General features: G+C 54.5%; 1 long non-coding RNA gene across 1 annotated transcript; it reads left to right on the forward strand.

Moving 5' to 3' along the window:
- The first annotated feature begins 360 nt into the window (after window positions 1-360).
- On the forward strand, window positions 361-1,984 carry LOC113224124. The gene is made up of 3 exons (XR_003309040.2): window positions 361-548; window positions 662-757; window positions 1,008-1,984. It is a non-coding gene; the product is annotated as an uncharacterized LOC113224124 (long non-coding RNA).
- Window positions 1,985-4,512: the final 2,528 nt, after the last annotated feature.

The following is a 4,512-nucleotide window of genomic DNA, read 5'->3' on the forward strand; positions in this document are numbered from 1 at the left end:
GGAATTCTGGGATAGGTGGTTAGGATGGTTTTGGGAATTCTGGGATAGGTGGTTAGGATGAGGCTAGGAATTCTCAGGTAGATGGTTAGGATGGGGCTGGGAATTCTGGGATAGATAGTTAGGATGGTTTTGGGAATTCTGGGATAGATGGTTAGGATGAACCTGAGAGTTCTGGGGTAGAATTTAGGATGACACTGAGAATCTGAGCCAGGCCAGAAAGCACAGTGTAAGTGTCACTAGTCAGGCCCCGCCTCCTCTGTCCTTTGAGGAGACCAAGACTCCAGTTGTCTCTGCTGATCTGCAACCTAGGGGAAACTGAGGCACGGATCTGAGACCTGGCTGTTGAGTTTGGGGTATGTGGGTCCAGGGCGGCATCCAGCTGACCCATTGGCTTCCCGCAGGATGCCCTGCACACGTTCCCACAGCTGCAAGTGGAGCAGAGTGAGGAGGGTTCCCCGGAAGAGGGGGCTGTGCGGCTGCGGCCGGCCGGGGAACCATACAACCGCAAGACGCTCAGCAAGCTCAAGAGGAGCGTGGTCAGAGCCCAGGTGGGCCCTGGGGCCAGGGCTGGGAGTGGGGAGTGTGGCGGTGTGTGCGGAGGGAGGAGAGGGGCTGCCCAGCGCCGGGCCGGAGGGGCTGAGGCATCTCTACTCCTACCCAGGAGTTCAAGGTCGAGCTGGAAAAGTCGGGATACTATACGCTCTACCATTCACTCCACCACTATAAATACCACACCTTCCTGCGCTGCCGGGACCAGGTGAGCCCCACCCACAGCACCCATCGCCCTGGGATTCCAACCCTTCTGACCTCTCAGGATCCGAGGGTCCAAGCCTATCCCCATCCTGCCGCAGACCCAAGAGTTCAGGTCCTTCTCTCTTGGACTTAAGGATGCAGCCCCCAGCCCTGGTCTCCCTGGGACACTGACATCTGACACCCCAGGTCCCAGCCCCTTCCCTCCCCAGAGGCCGCTGTGCCACCCTTCCCAGTGCCGTGTTTGACCTCTGCAGACCCTGGCCATCGAGGGCGGCGCCGAGGACCTGGGCCAGGAGGAGGTGGTCCAGCAGTGCATGCGGAACCAGCCGTGGCTGGAACAGCTCTTTGATTCCTTCAGTGACCTGCTGGCCCAAGCACAGGCCCACAGCCGCTGTGGGTGACCCCGCCCCAGCCTGTGATGGGGGCGCCTCCTCCATGAACCAAGAATTGGGACAGAACCGTGTCCTCAGGAGCTAACCCCTGGGCTCCATCGTCGGGGAAAGGGGGTCACGGGTCAGGGTGTGTCTATGCTGCCCCCTCCAGGGCAGGGTTCAGAGTCCGACTCCCCCCCTCTCCCGAGCCCCCTCCACTCCCTCCCCATTCCTCCCACTGTTCGGTGTACAGAGAAATTATTTATATATATGTATAAATGTCTATTTAGTAACGGTTTCCCTCTCCCCTTGCCCCGACCCCTCCTCCACAGCCACAGCCCCCGCCCCCTCCACCTTGTACATAATGTATAGGAAAAGTCTATGTATGACTGGCGGGGGTGGGGTGGCTTCAGAGAGCTGGGGGACCCCTTCCCCCCAAGTCCCCCTGCAGGCCGAGATCTTTGCTAAAGGCCATTCCCTCCCCAGGGCATTTGGCGTCGGGTGGGAGGGGAAAACGCATCTTGTTAATTATTTTTAATCTTATTTATTGTACATACCTGGGGCAGGGGGCTGGGGAGGTGGAGAGGGGAGAAGGGTCCCCTCTCTCTGCCCCCCCACTCCTTTTCTACGGCGATTTGTCTGTGTCTGGCCCCCACCCGCTGCCCCCCCCATTGTTGTCTGGATGTGGTTCTATTTTTTATCGGTCTCCTTTCCCCTCCTCCCTGTTCTCGCCCCCTCCACCCCGCCCCTGCTCCCACCACCCTTTGTCTCTTGCTCTTTCTTGGGCTTCTGTACAACTCAACTTGTATACACTGTGTACACACAACCAGCCAAACGAAAACCCAACGGCAAACACTTTACCGGCAGGCTGGAGTGCCTCTGTCCTGCGGCGCTAGGGTGGGTGGCAGTGGTGGCAGGGGCAGAGGGTCAGGAACAGGACTTTCCTAGAGCCCTGGGCAGTGGGGGGCCTGAGGCTGGCATATGTTCTGTGTCCTCACACAGCAAAGTATCCCACCCTGAAATTTAATGACTTCAGACAACACATACTTATCATTGGGGGGTTTCTTTTGTTTTTTTTTTTTGAGACGGAGTCTCGCTCTGTCGCCCAGGCTGGAGTGCAGTGGCGCGATCTCGGCTCACTACAAGCTCCGCCTCCTGGGTCTACGCCATCTCCTGCCTCAGCCTCCCGAGTAGCTGGGACCACAGGCGCCCGCCATCTCACCCGGCTAGTTTTTTGTATTTTTAGTAGAGACGAGGTTTCACCGTGTAGACCAGGATGGTCTCGATCTCCTGACCTCGTGATCCACCCGTCTCGGCCTCCGAAAGTGCTGGGATTACAGGCTTGAGCCACCACGCCTGGCCTCTTTTGTTTTTTAGCTAAAGACAGGATTTCGCTCTGTCACCTAGGCTGGAGTGCAGTGGTGTGATCATAGCTCACTGCAGCCTCCAACTCCCTGGCTCAAGCGATCCTCCTGCCTCAGCCTCCCAAAGTGACGGGATTATAGGCAAGAGCCACTGTGCCTGGCTCTGTGTTCCTTACATTACCCAGGCTGGCCTTGAACTTCTGAGCTTAAAGGATCCTCCTGCCCCAGTCTCAAGTAGCTGGCATTACAGGTGCATGCCACCACACCCAGCTCAAATCCTGTGGTTTTTTTTTTTTTTTTTTGGAGACAGAGTCTCACTCTGTTGCCCAGGCTGGAGTGCAGTGGTTCAGTCTTGACTCATGCAACCTCAACCTCCCCGGTTCAAGCGATTCTCCTGCCTCAGGCTCCCAAGTAGCTGGGATTACAGGGGCCCACCACTATATCCGGCTAACTTTTGTATTTTTAGTAGAAACGGGGGTTTCACCACGTTGGCCAGGCTCGTCTCGAACTCCTGACCTGAAGTGATGCGGCAACCTCAGCCTTTCAAAGAGAGTACAGGTGGGAGCCAACGTACCTGGCCTCAAGTCCTGTATTGTATCCAAGTGAGTGGTCCATGGTACAGCACTCTCAGAGTTCCCCAAGAGCTTGTAGAAATGTAGAATCTGCACGGGCAGCAGACGAGAAGGCAGGTCGAATAGGACTGTTTCCCCTCCTCCCACCCTTAAAGGAAAAGATGGAGAATCTCAGGCTGTTGCTCCCGTCTACTTGATCAGAACCCACTTTTTAGTAAAATGCCAAGAGGATTCTCAAGCACATTCAAGTTTGAAGAACCATGTTCTAGAACAAGAAGGTTAAAAATGTGCAGGTTGGCTGGGCACAGTGGCTCACGGCTATAATCCCAGCACTGTGGGGGGCCGGGGTGGGTAGATCACTTGAGGTCAGGAGTTCAAGACCAGCCTGGCCAACATCGTGAAACCCCGTCTGTACTAAAAATATGAAAATCAGCTGGACGTGGTGGCGTGTGCCTATAATCCCAGCTACTTGGGAGGCTGAGGCAGGAGAATAGCTTGAAACCAGGGGGCGGAGGTTGCAGTGAGTTGAGATCATGCTATTGCACCAATCCAGCCCTGGTGACAGAGCGAGACTCCGTCTCAAAAACTAAAAAATGTGGAGGCCAACTGGCAATATTTTAGAACCCAGCCTATGAAGCAGTGAACAGGCTGTTGCCATTCCAGAGCCTAGATGGATGGACCACCAGTGTTCCAGAACCCTGGCTTAGTCCATGGGTAGGGACCCAATGTGAGATTTGAGGGTGGAGCATCAGCATTCCAGATGCCCTTTTAGGTGAGATTGAGGAAGAACCCTCATCGTTCTAGAACCTTTGAGTATTGTTCAGGGGTGTCCAAGGAGAGAATATAGTCATGGGTTCTTTGTGTCTGGTTGGACCAGTAAAGGCCCTTCCTCATCCCTCTTTTTTGTTTATTATTAGAAACAAACTAAAAACTATGGCTTCAGGCTGCTAAAAGCCTGAAACAAAACATCAAAATAAGGTGGGTTGGACAAATTTGGACTCTAGACCATCACATGTTACAGTTTTTTGTTGTTTGTTTGTTTTTTGACAGAGTCTCTGTCACCCAGGCTGGAGTGCAGTGGTGTGATCTCAGCTCACTGCAAGCTCCGCCTCCCGGGTTCATGCCATTTTCCTGCCTCAGCCGCCCAAGTAGCTGGGACTACAGGTGCCCGCCACCACTCCGGCTAATTTTTTTGTGTGTGTTTTTAGTAGAGACGGGGGGGTTTCACCGTGTTAGGCAGGATGGTCTCAGTCTGACCTCGTGATCTACCTGCCTTGGCCTCCCAAACTACTGGAATTATGGGCAAGAGCCACCGCTCCTGGCCACAAGTTACAGATCTTAGAGCCCTAGTTTCCGACTAGAGGATGGATAGTAGCATTTGAGAACCATAATGGGCGAGTCAACAATAGACCTTGAGGCCAAGCGTGGTGGCTCACGGTTGTAATCCCAGCA

This window comes from Piliocolobus tephrosceles, unplaced genomic scaffold (genome assembly GCF_002776525.5).
Source record: "Piliocolobus tephrosceles isolate RC106 unplaced genomic scaffold, ASM277652v3 unscaffolded_43754, whole genome shotgun sequence".
In the NCBI taxonomy this organism is placed as follows: Eukaryota; Metazoa; Chordata; class Mammalia; order Primates; family Cercopithecidae; genus Piliocolobus; species Piliocolobus tephrosceles.